This window comes from Corvus kubaryi, unplaced genomic scaffold (genome assembly GCF_017639235.1).
Source record: "Corvus kubaryi isolate FWS band 111438036 unplaced genomic scaffold, C.kubaryi_AGA036_p1.0 37179, whole genome shotgun sequence".
Taxonomy (NCBI): Eukaryota; Metazoa; Chordata; class Aves; order Passeriformes; family Corvidae; genus Corvus; species Corvus kubaryi.
This window is the reverse complement of record NW_024581049.1, coordinates 431393-447354: the sequence shown is the minus strand read 5'-3', so window position 1 is coordinate 447354 and position 15962 is coordinate 431393. Positions and strand designations below refer to the sequence as shown.

Below are 15962 nucleotides of genomic sequence, written 5' to 3'. Positions count from 1 at the left end.
GGGCTCTGCTGGCAGGGAGCAGGGACAGGAGGAGAGGGAACGGCCTCAGGCTGGGCCAGGGCAGGCTCAGGGTGGGCAGCAGCAGGAATTTCCCCATGGAAAGGGTGCTCAGGGATTGGAATTGCCCAGGGAGGTCTGGAGTGCCCATCCCTGGAGGTGTCCAAGAAAGGGCTGGGCATGGCACTCAGGGTTCTGGGCTGGGGACAAGGTGGAGATCGAACACAGCTCGGACTTGGTGACCTTGACCTTTTCCTGGCCTCAGTGATCCTGGGATCCTGTGACAGTTTGGAAAAGAGTAGCATTGACCTGAGAGTCTCCAGAACAAATCTGGGCAGTTTGTGCCCTCATAACCGACCTCCCTGGGCACACTGAAGGTCAAGTGGCAAAGTTTCCTCTCTGCTCTAATCAGCGCTGGGCTTTTAAGAGACAACAGAGAGCAATAGAGGCGTCTCCGTGTCCTTCCCAGAAGTTAACGGGCCCTGACGCCTCATCCTGGCACTGAGAAAGCTCCAGCAGGAGCTTCTGGGCTGACTTTGCAGCTGACACGTCTCCGTTGTCCCCGTGGATGCCCAGCTCAGCACCTTCCACCCACGCGGAGCGCGGGAGCTGCTCAGCGACCGTGGCCCCAGGGCCAGGGGGGATTTACAGCCCCAAATTCTCCCAGCTCAGCTCAAACCTGTGCCCATCAAAGGGCAGCGCTGCCCGAGGAGAGGGCAAAGGAAAGGATCCAGCGAGGACGTGGGGATTGCAGCGTCCTCCGAGCACACCCAGCCTGTTTGAACAGCCACGTGCGCACAGATGCTTCCAGCAAAAACTGCTGGGCATTAATTCACGGGCAGCTCGCTCATAAAGCTGGGCCAGGCACAGGAACTGAGCTCTGCATCCACTTTTCATGTCCCCTGTCCCTCTCTCTCCGTGCCTTTGTTGGGATGCCAAAGCCAATCAGGAGGTGCTGAACCTCCCTGGCTCGTCTTCATTTCTGGTAAATAATGACCATTAGTATTCAGGCCAAAGACCTCACAGCATTACCCAGTTCAATATTTGCTGCCCCTGTAACAAAGGCAATCCATTTCACATGCAGAACGTGGGAGCACAGCCTTTTGTTACTCGAGTTTCTTAAATTTTTATCTCAGAAATCAATGAAGGAATTGGAATTCCACATCTCATTTTATGGCCCAGAGAAAAAGAGAGAGAGCACAAGGGAAAATTATGAAAGAGGGGGAAAGGAATGAAAAACAACACCCAGGCTCATCCAGATATCCTCATAAATTCTTTAACAATTTAATTACTGGGCATTCTGTGCTGTGGTTTTACAGCTCTGAATGAGGGCTGGGGTTATTTTGTTGTGGGTTTTTTCCCTCCTGCAGAGTCTATAGAATTGCTTGTGGTTTGAAGTTGATCTTCTTGGAGAAAGAAATTATTCTCCATCCAATTAATCTAATTAGATTAAATCAAGTTGTAGAGATCTGTGCAGCAGTGTGAGTGATTAGGAAAAATTACCTTTCTGCAAAGAGTTTAAATTTAATTTTAGTTCCATAATCTGAAGCCCGAATAAAGGAAAGTGCAATTTTCACTGCAATCCTTCGTGCCACGCTGCCTCCTTCCTGGGAGAGCAAATTCCAGCTGCATCCAAACAAATCCCCCTCGCGTTTCGTGGCTCAATCCATGCGAAACCAGTGGATCCCATTTTCCAGAAGGACATGGGAAGCCAGACTCTGCTCAGGATCACACGAGGGTGGTTGGGAGCTGCACTGGGGGGGTGGCAGGGTTTGGGTGGGGGCTGCTCCAGGAGTGACTTCTGTGAGAAGGTTCTGGAACATTCCCTGGTGGAAGGGACCCAAGGTCAGCTTCCAGCGTAAAGGGCCTGAGGGAATGGCTGGAGCTGGGCCAGGGGAGGGTTGGGCTGGGTATCGGGGGAAGGTCCTGCCCCCAAAGGGTGCTGGGACACTGCCCAGGCTCCCAGGGAATGGGCACACTGCTTCATCTTTGCCCTTGACGGAAAGAGGTGAAGGAAAAAGGAAAAAGAGATGGTGGGAAGGGGAGTGAGGGGGAAAAATGAATTGCTTAAAACTCCTGTTACTGTTCATTACCTCCTTCATTAGCTCCTGCTTGCTGCGAGTGCCAAGGTTCATTTCCCAGCTGGCAGTGCCCAGTGCCAGGGCTGCCAGGGCTGCTGATCCCATTAATGCTCCCTGGGACCCGAGGGGGCTCGGCTGGGGCTGCGGAGCCAAATCAGTGTGACCAGTGTCCCTCTGCAGCACATCCATAACTGTCCAGTGGTGGTGGAGGGAGGGAGGGATGGATGGATGGATGGAGGGAGGGAGGGAGGGAGGGATGGATGGATGGAGGGATGGATGGATGGATGGAGGGATGATGGATGGATGGATGATGGATGGAGGGATGGATGGATGGGAGGAGGGAGGGATGGATGGAGGGATGGATGGATGGATGGATGGATGGATGGATGGATGGATGGATGGGAGGGAGGAGGGAGAAATGAGGGATGGATGGATGGATGGATGGATGGATGGATGGATGGATGGATGGGAGAAATGAGGGATGATGGATGGATGGATGGATGGATGGATGGATGGATGGATGGGAGCAGGGATGGATGGATGGATGGATGGATGGATGGACGGATGGAGGGATGGACGGATGGAGGGATGGGCTTGGAGTGTTGGCTGGGAGCAGGGACAGAGAGGGAGATGGCGCCTGCTGGCAGATGGAATCACAGAAAATTACTGAGATTGGAAAAGCCCTCCAAGACAACCTGTGACTGATCCCAGAGCACTGAGTGCCACCTCCAGTCTTTTTTTGGATACCTCCAGGGATGGGGACTCCAAACCTCCCTGGGCAGCCCCTTCCGATGCCTGGCCACCCTTTCCATGGAGAAATTCCTGCTGATGTCCAACCTGAGCCTCCCCTGGCCCAGCCTGAGAATCAAAGAGGAGATCCTGGTGCAGAGACAGCAGGAGGGGATGCTGCAATCAGAAACTGCATGAAAACCTTTCCTTTCTTTGGTGACACCAGGCCAGGTGATGCTGCACCAGTCACCCGAGGGGCTCATTTGTATGAATCATCTGGCTTTCTGTAATATTAAAATGTGCTTTTTGCAGAAAATCCTCAGAATTCCTTTCAAATCGGCTGCGTCTCCGCACAGCCCCACAGGCTGGGTACGGCCAGGACAGCCAACACCCTGTTCTGAGTGAAAACAGCAGAGAGGTGAGACAGCAAGGTCTGAGCACAGAGAATGTTCACCTTTTACCTCAGGGAATATCATTTTCTATGGATTTTTGCTGGCACGTACTTGTAGCTTGTTCATGTTTTCTGTGCTCCATTCCCACCGGAGACAACTTGCAGGGTTTTCCTTTGGGCCTCTCTTGAAAAAATAAGGATTAAGAAAAGAAAAAAAAATTCAATATTCCGGTGAGGAAAGGAGGGTGGGAGCTGCTGGCAGAGATGGAACAGCCTGGATGGCACAGGGACCCTGTTTTTATTGAGTTTGGATGTTGTGAACTGAGATCTTCATCCTGCCAGGAGCTCCCTAGGGGTGGCGAGGTCTTGTTTGATTTCGCAGCCTCCTGCTGCAGGAACGGCCCTGGTGGGAATGCACTGGGGTGTCCTGGCTGCCATCAGAACATCTCCAGCCAGACAGGTCCACGCCTGCCTTGGGATGCGCCTTTTAGAGAAACAACACCAACATCTGGGATTTCCGTTCCCTAAACCTGTGTTTCTGAGGGGCTCACTGGGAAGGAGGTTGCTTCAGGCATGGTCTGCGGGTTCCTGAGCTCTGCTTTTGAGGAAAACTCCGACTTTTTCGTGTTTCTTGCCTGTTTTCCTGCACAGCCTCCAAGGAAAGACTCTGTGACCTGGTGTCATCCCTTCCCTGGCTGGAGCTGTGCTCACACCTGCATCTCACTCCTGGGGACTCTTCCAGAAATCCTAAACATCCAACAAAAACTTGTCCCTGCCCCAAAGACCTTGAAACCTAAATCCATGGGAAGTTCAGAGAGGGAAGGAGAGACAAGCACAGAGAGGACAGTGATTTATCCAAGGTCACCCAACAAATCAGTGGCAAAGGATGTTCCAACCCCCACGAAAGTCCCTCATAGCACAAAAATATTTTCTTGTAATGCAAAAAATCCTCTTTCCTATATTTAGCTGCAGAATTACTCCTGAACACATTAGTTCTCCAGGCTCCTCGGACAAAATAATGTTATTAGACCGAATGCCAGTGGAGGCAAAGAAGATTTGACATTTCACTGCAAATAGCACCCAGGACTATTAAGGAAGGGGAACTTATTTGGATGCGCTGCAGGCACGGGCTCTTCAGATTTACACTTTTCAGTCAGAGCTGCCTGCAACCCTTCTGCCAAATCTGAGGAGAATTTCATACTTTTCCCCTCCTCTCCCTCTCTTTACTCTGAGACAAATCTCCAGGAAAATTCATTACACGGTTTAAGCGATGGGATTTATCATTCCATTCAGCTTCCCCAGCTCGCAGCTCTCCTTGCTGTCACACCAGCGAGGTAATTCTAATTTGTTTCTTTCATATTTCACCCGTGATGTGCGACTCCGGATGACGGGGAGAAAATAGAGACGAGAGCAGGGAATGGCTCGGGGCTGGACAGGACGAATTCCAGCGGCTGCGTCACTGTCTGGGGCTGGGGAGCCTCGGGAAAAGGGGAGGCGCTCCAGGCCAGTTCATGGGGACCTAATGCCAACCTCTCTCGGGGCTCCTGCACAGCGTGGGGGCAAGCCAGGAGCACAGGTGGGTTTGTCACCTGCCACAGAGAGGGTTCATCACCCCAGAGAGGGGCTCTGGCTCAGCTGTCCTTGGGGGTGCTGCATTCCCACATGGTCAGAGCCCTTCTTTCCACCAGTGTCTCCTCCCTGCAAAGCAGCAGGGTGGAAGTGAAGCCTTTCACTCAGGGAACACTTCACACCTCTGAGTGATGGGGAATCTCTGCCGGGTGCTTGGTGTCACCAGGACAGCGTCCTTCTGAGACAGGACCCCCAAACTGGGAGGGACTGGCAAGGCCAGCAGTTGGCTTGGTCACAAACACCCTGGAGCATCAGGGAAAAGCCACCAGAGCCTGAAGGGACCCAAGGCAGTGCCCAGGACAGATGCAGCGTCCTCATCCCTGTCCCCCATCATGGCTCAGGGTCCAGGTCCCATCTTAGGGGAGGTGACAGTCCCTGCATCCTGTGCACCCTCCCTCCTTCCCCCAGCCCAGGGGGAACTTCCACAGGTCACTGAGCAGCTGGGAAAGCCTCGAGTGGGAGGACCAGTTTTGGACAAGACCCTAAATCTGGCACCTGAGTGCCATTTTCAGTAAGCCCTTTGTTAGGCTGACCTTTATGCGGTGTAAATAATAAACCAATGGTGTTTCCTATTAGCCTTGTACAAATACAGCTGCTAAATAAACACCGTGGCCATACACCTGCAGGGTTTGTTCCTCTCTGCCTGGAGTTATCACCCCATAAACAAGAAGCTGCTCCACACGATCACCTAATTGATCCATTTTGCCTGATTCCCAATAAGCTATAAAAAGGTACATTTGCTGTGGGGAAAACCAGGGTTTTTATCATCTTCTGCCTCATCTCAAGGGAGGATGAAAGGAAGAAGCCCACTTTATGTTTGCTAAAATATTTAGAACAAGCTATGAAAGATAGAAAACATTTTAGAACGACTGTAAGTTATATTAATACGAGAGCCCATCCTCGAGAATAAACTGCAGCCCCAGGCAGGTAAAAAAGCTGTTAAAGAGATAAAGAGATCGTCCTTTGAATTGACACGGATCTGATTTGATTGCAGCACCATTCCCATGCAGTTCCAACATTCCTTCTCCACTAATACCGAATTAATTCATTTTGATTATTGTTATTACGGCGAATGGCAAACGGAATTAGCGGTGATGAATCAGGCGCTCGCTGGGGAGCGCGGGTTGGGCTCTGCACCTCCCGCCGGGACGCACCGGGCCCTGCGCAGGCTGCGGGGCCGTAAAAATGATGGAGGGGACGGGGAAGGGAATCATCTGGCAGATTAAAAAGATTCCTTGCAAGGTAACGTCTGCCAGCCTCTGTACAAGACCCAAGATCATCCCTGTGATCTGCAGGGAGAGGCAGAGGAGTTCTTTCCCCGTTGAACGCCAGGTTTGGCTTGAGGGAGAGTGGCGTGGCCGGGGCAAGTGCCAGGGCTGAGCCTGGCCCAGCAGAGCAGCCAAGGGGCAGCTGCTGCAGCTGCAGGGGTTGCCATCTGAGAGGCAAATTTCAGCTGCAGAAAGGGGGGCAGGTCTGGGAAGCAGCTCCAGGGCTGCTGCATCGCAGCCCAGACCAGGTTTGCAATCAGCTCCAGGATTTCTCTCCTGCTTGACTTGAACAGAGTTGGGGTTTTTCCCCACAGCATTACTGGGATAAGGGAGAATCACAGAAGGAAAGAATGATTTGAGTTGGAAGAGACCTTTAAAGACCATTCAAGTGCTCCTTCCACTACCCCAGGTGCCTCCGAGCACCTCGTACCTGCTCCTGCAGCCTCCTCCGAGTCTGGTGGAGGTGTCTCCAAACCTGGGCCCTTGGCATGGTCAGGATCAGCTCTGTCCGTCCCAGAGCTCCAGAACGAAGGACAGCTTTGAGGTGCTGAAGTCACCACAGAGCAGATGCCATGTCTTTGTCTGTTTGTTTGTTTGCAGACACGGGAGTGGTGCAGAGCTGTTCAGCAGCTCCAGTCCTCCCGTGCCAAGCCAGGGCAGCAGCAGAGCCGTGTCTGCCTCCGCTGAGCCCAGTGCAGGAGCAGGGAGGGATGCACAGGTGGATGTGCAGGAGGGAGCACCAGGAGGGCGCAGTCCTGGCTGGAAAAGGACCTGGTCTCCCGCGTGCCAAGGCCACTGCCTGTTCCCATCCCATATCTGAGCCAAACTGGGGTCCTGAGGTGCAGGGATGTGGGAAGGAGGGGACGGTGGCAGGGGCAGGTGCACTGCTGATCCTGAGTGTGGTGCTCCTTTGGGGTGAGATGTGGGAGGCACCGATACCCCTCAGGGGTGTTTATCACAGCAGCAGCCCTGGCAGCAAAGCAGAGTTTGGGAGTGAGGGAGGGGGTGGCCACATCTCCCATTTCCCAGCGTCTCAACAAGCTCAGCATCACCTCGGCTGCTTCGTTCAGGGGTTTTCTTACCCTCTGAACCACTGCAGGGCTCCAGCATCCCTTCCCTCTGCACATCCATCTCTGCCCCCCCTTCCCATGTCTGGGGACGCAGCTATTTCTGTATTACAGGGAAGTTTTAGGAGCAGAATCCATTAGGGGCTCATTTACAGCCGTGCCCTAAGGCAGCCACAGACCTCGCTTCAGTGAGATGATGGACTCATCCATCAACAGCTCCTCACTGGCCTGCTCTGCCTGGGAGCAGCTGTACTGGGCCCCAGCCCACGCCCACGCCCATCCTCTGGCTCTCTGGGCAGCCTGGAGATGCTGCAGCGCTCCTGGAGCCCTGCGAGCAGCAGTTCCCAGAGAAGCTCCCCCAGCGCTGCCCCACGAGCTGAAGGGAGGAGGTTGCTTTTCCATGCCCTGATCTGCAGCTTCTGCAAATTCCTGGGCTGTGTCCTCCCAGCTGAGTCACAGGGATGGAGTTGAACCCCTCTGGGACTCGGGAAAGACCCTGATTGTGTCCAAACCTTGCCTTCCTGCAGGGAACGAGCAACAAAGTCAGATCCAACATGAATTTCCTCCCAGCTCCCATTTTGATCAGTCTTTTCCCATTTCTCAGAGGCCATTTGTGATAAGGGTATAAGGAGTGCTTCCTGGATCAGATCAAAAGTCCATCGAGGCCAATCTCCTGGAGGGCTGGCACAGAGACAGGACAGGCCATAAACCATTCCCAGCTCTGGCCATCTGCAGCTCAGGCCCATCCGAGCCAGATGCAGCTGTGAGTAACCTGTATTTAAAAGCCCCTGATGGCCCTTTCTGGCCACGCTTCTCTAATGCCTTTCCAAACCCATCTCTGTGTTTGGCCTCCCCTGGCCCTGCCCTGAGTTTCACAGTTGGATCAGGCACTGTCTGAGCGTCCTTCCTCCATGAGGGCAGAGATAAAGTTATCCTGGATTTCATCTGTTGCTGGCACCAAGCTGAACTCAAATCTTTCTTAAATCTCTGCCAGGAAGCGCCAGTCATGCCTGGCCAAAATCTGGTGTGGGGCAGGGCCCAGGTGCCCAAGGGACCCAGAATGGATGTCCCTGGAATCACCCATCTCCATGAGGCACAGCCTGTCCCTAAAATCTCCCCAGTTCTGAGTAAAGGTGCTCCTATTAGGACCATCCCAAAGGTTTGTACTTTCAGACCTCATAAGTTTTCCCATCACTGTCAGGTTCCTGATCTAATGGGACAGAAGATATTATTTTCTTAGAAAGATGGAGAAGCAAAAGGAATTAAATTACATTTTTCAAAGTTGTGTCTCAAGAGAGGAGCTTGTGCTTCCCTAATCAGGCACGAAGAGAAAGACAACCCTCTCCAGAGGCCGATGTCCTTGGTTCATTTTCAGCTGGAGGAGGGACGGCTCTGTCCCACCCGGCTGGTTATGGACTGGCTCTGATGAGACAATGTCAGCCTGGCTTTCCAAAATTTCCATCAGGCCTGGATCAAGTAAAACACAAACCACAGGTCTCTCAGACCCTGTTTTCAGCCTTCTTGATTGGAGATGCTCATCCAGGAACACTGTGCTGCTCCCCCTGAAAATTTCCAGAGGGGACTTGAGGACTGGGAAGCCCACAGGTGGAATCTCCTGCTGATCCAGACCTTGTCATTGTTTGGCTGTGAACAGAGTTTCAAGTTTTTTAGGTCTACTGGTGCTCTCTCTGCGCCCCAGGTGGTGGCAATGTTCCTTCTGGTGTGCTCTGGAGTGGATGACAAGAAAGGAAAGATTGCAAGAAATAAAAAGAAAGTTCCTCACAACGAAAGGGATCAGCGCACACCTCGATCTCCTGATGTTAAACACTGCTGACACAGGCCCTGCACTGCACAAATCTGTAACTTCCTCTAAATTAGCAATTCCACAGACACAGTAGGAGCTTGCATAAGAATTGTCCATAAAGGGAAGAGAGTCACAATATCAGCCTAGCATGAAACCCTGCTTTCTGCTTTTTAATTAAGATTTCAAGCTTGTGTCTCCCCTGAGGTGCTGCGGGAGGTTTTGCCAGATACAAGAAGCAGCCGGGGTCCCTCTCAGCAAATTGGCTTTCCCAGCTGTGCTCACACACCCTCCAACACCAAATTCCACTGCCAAACTCGGGGTACAGCCCCCACAAGAAGGCAAAGCCCCTAAATTGGGGGCTGGGGCCCTTCCCTGCAGGCTCAGGTCCTTTTGTGACTCTCCTCTCCCAGCAGGGTCTCTGTGGAAGCAGCAGGGTCTGGGGTTTGGCCCACGTCACTCTCAGTATTGGCCAGAAAGGCAGCAGCTCCCAAGGATGACATTTCCAGTGTGAGCACCTCTGTTTATTTATTTTCAAAACTATTCTGCACTCTGCCATGTGGCCTCAGCACTCCCTCAGAGCCCCTCTTCCCCTGGCTGCTCCCGCCTGCCACGTATCCCTGAAGCTGGAAAGGGAAATCAGAGAGACGTGAACAACCAAACAAGTTATCATCCAGAATTAAAGGCAGATGTTGGCATTTGCATTTGTCCCGGTCCATTTCTCCATCATAACCCTATTCCCTCACCTGGAGTCTCAGAGCAGAGCGCAGTGGATTATAAACACCACAAAGACGAAGCAGGGAACCCGGGGCTCCCTGTGGAGTGCCAAAATTACCCCACAGACACGGGGGGCACGACCAGAAATCCCTGCCTCCCTCCCTGCTACATCACTGCCAGTTCTGGGCTCGTTTAGGAGGAGGCAGAGGCACCCCGGGTACCCCAGCACAGCTCTCCCCGGGCGCTGGCAGCCGCCGATGTGTCGGGGCTCATTGCTGCGCACATCCATCACTCCCGGCAATGCTGCCCCTCCGAAGGAAACCTTTCCCGAGCACGCAGAGCTCACACCCAGCAGCCACCACGTCCTTCCCCGCCTCTCGCTGCCTCCCCGCAGGCGGGGCAGGATCCAGCCCAGCCGCTGCCCCAGAGCAGGGATTTGGCTGCGTTTGCACTGAACCCATCATTGCCACCTGCAACGCAACGGGAGAGGCCCAACTCTGAGCCGCCCGTCCCAGTGCTGGCTGTCACCGCGTAGAGGGGACACGGACAAACACTGCCCTGGAAGCACCTCTGGAGGTTTCACAATTACTCCCATAAAGAATTTAATGCGCAGTAAAAGCGGCGAGTGAGTTACCGAGGGCTGCTGCGGAGAGGGAAGCAAATGTTTCGCCCTACGGATGTTCATAAAATATTTAGTAACTTTAAAAAGAGGAGGGGGAAATGCGGTTCGATGAAGCGGGGCTGCAGGCAGCCCGTGGAACGCGGGATTCCTCTCGGACTCGTTACCTGGTGCCGCTCGCTCCTCTCCCCCTCACCACGCACCGGCTTTATTTAGGAGCTGAGATTGGAGCCCGGCTCCGCCAGCACCGCTGCCCTGGATGTAATTAGGCATCAGCAGAGCAAGACTCCCCAGTCAAGGGAGAGTGGAAATCCAGGTCAGGCAGCTCCCTGCCCGCAGCTCCCTGCTCCCAGCTGGAACAGAAGCGAGTTTGGGGAATGTGATGCCGTGGCGTGGCCTTTGCAAGCCCCTGTGTTTAACTGGGGGCAGAGCTAACTGCGTAGGAAGTTTTTTGGAAGAAATGGGTTGGCTGCCCTGGGCAGGGAGCTGGGGGCTTTCACAGAATCACAGAATCCTGTGATTTGGGAGTGGTTTGGAATGGAAGGGACCTTAAATCCCATCCAGTCCCACCCCTGCCATGGCAGGGACACCTCCCACTGTCCAAGGCTGCTCCAAGCCGCATCCAGCCTGGTCTTGGACACTTCCAGGGATCCAGGGGCAGCCACAGCTTCCCTGGGCACCCTGTGCCAGGGCCTGCCCACCCTCACAGGGAGGAATTTCTCACCTAAACTTCCCCCCTGTAAGTGTGACCCCATTCCCCCCTGTCCTGTGACTCCAGTTCCCCAGGAACAGTCCCTCTCCAGCTCCCTTGAAGCCCCTTCAGATCCCAGAGGGGGCTCTGGGGTCTCCACACACCATTCTCTTCTCTGGGCTGAACAGCCCCCTGTGCTCAGCCTGGTTTTGTGCCCACCCTGCCATGGGGACAGACCAGTTCACGGCACATGAGGAAGACCCGTCCAGTGCTCCATCCCACTGCCCTGCTGGCCTTGCACTGGGGTTTGTTGGGGCACTGCTTTCCCCCATTTCCAGCTGAGGCTGGAGCAGGTGCCAGCAGGGCAGCCCCTGCAGGCTGAGCTGCCAGCCCTGGGCTGGGAGAAGCTTGCGGAGCATCTGCCTTCCATAAATGGGGGAAGAGCAGGTGATTTCCAGGCTGGTGTGGAAAAGCCCTCCCGGGAGCCACGATGCCGTCACTGCCTCGGAGCAGAGCACAGAGCTCCCGATCTGCCAGCGTGGGTGAAACAAGGAGCAAATCAGAGCATCCTCGGAGCGGCTCAGAGAGAGACAGGAGCAGATAAAAATCCCAAACTGCTGTTTTGACATTTGCTCGTCCCAAATGAGGATGAAAAATTCAAAACACATAGGGAAAAAAATAACGGGAGAACCAGAATCCTGTGCAATTTCCATTTGGATGTGTCAAAACAACTCAGTTTGGCAGAGCAAGCATCAACCTGCCTCTGCCCACACTGCTGGGGAAGCTGGGGGACGGACACCAAGGTTGGGGTGGCACCCCAGAAGCCACAGAGGAAAAATGATCCAACCTTCCTTGAGGACATCGTGGTCCTGAGCATCTCCCTTGGGGCACACAAACACCTGAGTTCTCATTTGGCTGCAGAAAATACAAATAATCAGGAAAAAAGCATTTTGACAGGAATAAAATCTATTCCTTAGGCTGAAAATATTCTTTTCCTTCAACATAAGTGTGTGTTTTGAGTGAAAAGGAATTAAGTGTCTAAAAAAAGAAGTGCTTTGAATTAAGGCTCATTTCAATTTAGGGCTGGTGAAAGGCAGAACGCCAGGTGTTGTGCAGAGGTTCCTTTGTTCATTGTCACAATTCAACGTGGATTTGCAAAATACTTTGACTAAATCTATTCTGATTTTTCTGTCAGAAACATTTCAGGTGACAATTTTTACCCCAAAAGCTCCACTTGAGGCAACTCAGACAAAACAGTTTAACATCAGCCTGGAGGGAAGTATTTCGTTCTTACTTCCCCAAAGAAAATGTGCACTTCAAACACTTGCAGGGGGAGAGATTTTGCAGAAATGTCCAGTTTTACAGAAATCCAGTAGAGTAAAGATGCTTACCTGGCAAAATTTTGGGGTCTAGAGCTCTGGAAGTTCAGGGCTTCTCTCACACTGTTGGCTTGGCGTATTTGAAGTCCTCACTGAAGTTTAGATTATTTTTTTCTTTTTCTGCTTCATTTTTTTTCTGTTTTCATTGGAAAAGCCCAATCAGACTTGCCTTGTGCCTTCCCTGCGAGTCTGCCTTGGTTCACCTTGTTCCCAGAGGCAGCCCAGCTCTCTGTGGGGTGAGGTATTGAGGGCAATCCCTACAGCCCAGAGCAATGGGGCTGCAGGACTCTGTCGAGTCCTTCAAGGCAATGTTTTCTCCTGGCAGAAATGCGCACTTCGGATGGCGGAGCAGGAGCACTTCCAGGCTCCTGGTGGATACAGGGGCTGCAGCCAAGTGCTGTAATTCAGAGCAGACCCTCAGCTGGCCTGATTACAGCAGAGCTGCCCCCAAAGCAGTGCTGGCTCAGGATGAGGAGCCATCCAAGCGATCCCTGACACTGCTGGACTCGCCCAGCTCAGCTCAGCCTGCCCAGGTTTGCAGGATTTCGTGCCACATCTTGGTGGAGAGGTCCACCAGTAAAAAATGGGGACTCCACATGCTCCAAAAGCAGCAATTCTGAATGTAAAAGCAAATGGAAATGTTAAGGTTGGCTCGTGCTCAGAGCACAGCCACAGAGCTCATTCCCGGACCATGGGGAGCTGTCGGAGCAGCAGCCAAACTTCCCAGCCTGGACTCTGAGCTGGGAGGAACCAAACTGGCCAGGACATCTCAGGGTCTTCCCATCATTATTGTTCCTATTATCAGGGAGAAACCCCCAGCATGGCCTTGAAAGCAACACAATTAACAAAAACCCCACAAAAATATGAATGGTCCTCCCAGAAAGGGTTCACATTTCCTTTGGCTAATGGCCCATCCCGTGATTCCGGCTGAGCCAAATCCTAAATTCTAAGAAAAACTCCGTCATCGCCCTTCTGTTTGAAGGGAAGCTGCCAACATGTCTCACCCATAATCGTCTGGATCTGAGGAGAGACATCCAAATTTATGATGGGAGGCAGAGAGCCAAGTCCATTGATCTCCAGTGAAATCCCTCAGTGAGAAATCCCTCACTCCCGTGCTGGCGGGAAGAGCCAGGCTTTGCCTGCGTGGCTGGATTTGTTCTCCAGCTCTCAGCACCATCCAGTCAGAATTCCTGTTGCTATCCTGTTATTATCTCTGATTGAGGGGGATGGCAGAGGGATTTAAGCCATTCCTGCACTCTCAGGCTTGCAGTGATGTGCCTTCACAAGCCCTTTTTTCATTTGTTGTCCTCAAAATCAAGTTTCCCGGGAGGGTTTTCACTGCTGGGGCAAAGTCTCGCCCTCCTTTACTCGGCTTTAGGCTGAGGCACAAGTGGGTCAGGGCAATGACTCACTTTCAGTATTTAAAGCCAGCCCAATAAATCCCTAAATGACTTTCTAACGGCGCAGTAAACATAATCAATGCACATTAACAAAGCTCTGGGAAGCCAAGAAATTCTTTGGGGGGTAAAACACATACCATGAATCTTTCCATGTTGTTGTACCAGGCAGGAACCGCCGACTCCCTCATTGTGTTCGAGAGAGACAGATGGGAAATATTTTCCAAAGCCATTCCTAGCCCAGCCCAGGTTTTTCAAAGAGGATTTTTTGGAGCAGAAAAATCTAGGCCTGACTTTTTTTTTTTTAGGTATATCAATGCTTTAAGATTCAGGTACATACAAAAAGGGGGTTTTACAAATGTCAGAGAATTTGGGGCTAAAGGACCTCTGGAGGTCTCTAGTCCTCCACAGAAGACTTCACTGTTATCCCAGGACCTTGTTCAGGCAGCCTCTGAACATCTCAGGGATGGCGGCTCCTCCACCTCTCCCAGGGCTGCACAACCTTCCAGGGAAGGGAACTGAATCCTGGGAACATTCAGGGGCTCCCGAACTGATTGTATTCTTTTTACACCTGGAGGGGAAATGGGCCCTTCTCTCAGAGGCAGATTCTGGGTGAGCTTCACTCACCCTGACACATGCACAGGTGGTGGAGTGAAGGCTTCTCCGGACTCAGGCCCAGAGGGAAACCAAAGCACAGGGGTTGAATTAAAACCTTTGGATAAGCTGAGGTACATGAAGCCACACCAAAGTGAAATAGAAATACAGATTTTTTAACTTTTAGTAGAAATATATGCTAAGTACCTTAAACATTGAAAAGCTGTACCAGAGACCTTAAACACAGTTCTTGCTGCAGCAGTGTTACCTTTTCACAGAATTCTTTACTTCAGACAAAATATAGATAGAATTACACTGCCCACATTTTTTAGATAGTGTTCACATAAACAGTAAGAGCTGATAGAAACTGTACAAGCAAATCTGTGTAATACCTATGTAGCACTTGTGTAAGACTTACGACTGTTAGAATTAGACCAGGATAGGTTAAAAAAAGAAAAACTAGAATAGTGTATTAATCTTATTGGTCAATTAACAAATATAATCCACACTTCTGTAAGAAAAGATTAGATAGAAGAAACTAGAACCAGAAGAAGCAGCTGTTTTCTGCCTGCTGTTGCTGCTGCTGCTTGGCTTTATCATGTAACTCCCTTGAACTCTGCCTTCAAGAAAGCTGTGAGACTATGAAATAAAGAACTCAGCAGAACAGCAGCCTCCTCTGCTCTCTTACCCTGGTCCAAGAAGGAAGGGTACCCCATCAAAGCTCAACACACAGGAAAGTCAAACACATTTATACACCCCCGGCTCTCTCCATAATCCCTGTGGAGAAAAACCCCAAACAAATCATTTCATGCTGCTCCAGCCCGAAGGGAAACACAGGGCTCTGGGAACTGGCTCAGGCTTGGACAGGAGTCAGGGTCTCAGCTCAGGCCACACCAATCCTGCCCCCAGAGCACCCTGAGCTCCAACCAGCATCTCCAATCACTCCTGACCAGCACTCCCAGTCACTCCTGACCAGCATCTCCGGTCACTCCTGACCAGCATCTCCAGTCACTCCTGACCAGCACCCCCAGTCACTCCTGGCCAGTGCTGTCACGGCATCCAGAGGTTCTGACCAGCCCCAGCCCCTGTTGTGCTCCAGGCTGCACCGACAAGCAGCCAAGTCCCTGCCCAAAAACCCTGCGGTAAAATTAGACAAGACAGATGGAGGCACAGATTTCTGGGAAGACGCACAGCAGGTCAGGAGCAGAGTGGAAATGAGAGAGCAGGGAAGTAGCAGACCTGAGATCCCTCAATTAAAGCTTTTCCTTTGGCACTAAGGCACAAACCATACACTTCAAAATGCCCCGGCCCAAATGCTCTGGCCACCTTTAAGTCAGCTGAGGAAGCTGCAAATCCTGAGTCAGACACAGAGCTGAGATGCCTCAAAGAGCTACAGGCACGAAGTGCTTCTCCCAAGACCCCCAGTTCATTTGTGTCCCTGGTTTTCAGTCTCCTCTGACAATTTTCTCTGAAGCTGGACATCCTCTCCAGCTCCCACAGCTTTCCCTGGGCTCTGACTCATCACCCCAACCCTTTCCCGTGGAAACCAAGTTGCGCTGCCATTGCATCATTAGCTGTTACTGACAGCCACCCTTAATTAGC

The 15962-nt window shown here is 52.1% G+C and overlaps 1 long non-coding RNA gene across 1 annotated transcript; it reads right to left on the bottom strand.

Moving 5' to 3' along the window:
* Nucleotides 1-3475: 3475 nt before the first annotated feature.
* On the bottom strand, nucleotides 3476-13174 carry LOC121661577. Its single transcript, XR_006015030.1, has 2 exons — nucleotides 12382-13174; nucleotides 3476-8889 (listed from the first exon to the last, which is right to left on the bottom strand). It is a non-coding gene; the product is annotated as an uncharacterized LOC121661577 (long non-coding RNA).
* Between the last annotated feature and the right edge of the window lie 2788 nt (nucleotides 13175-15962).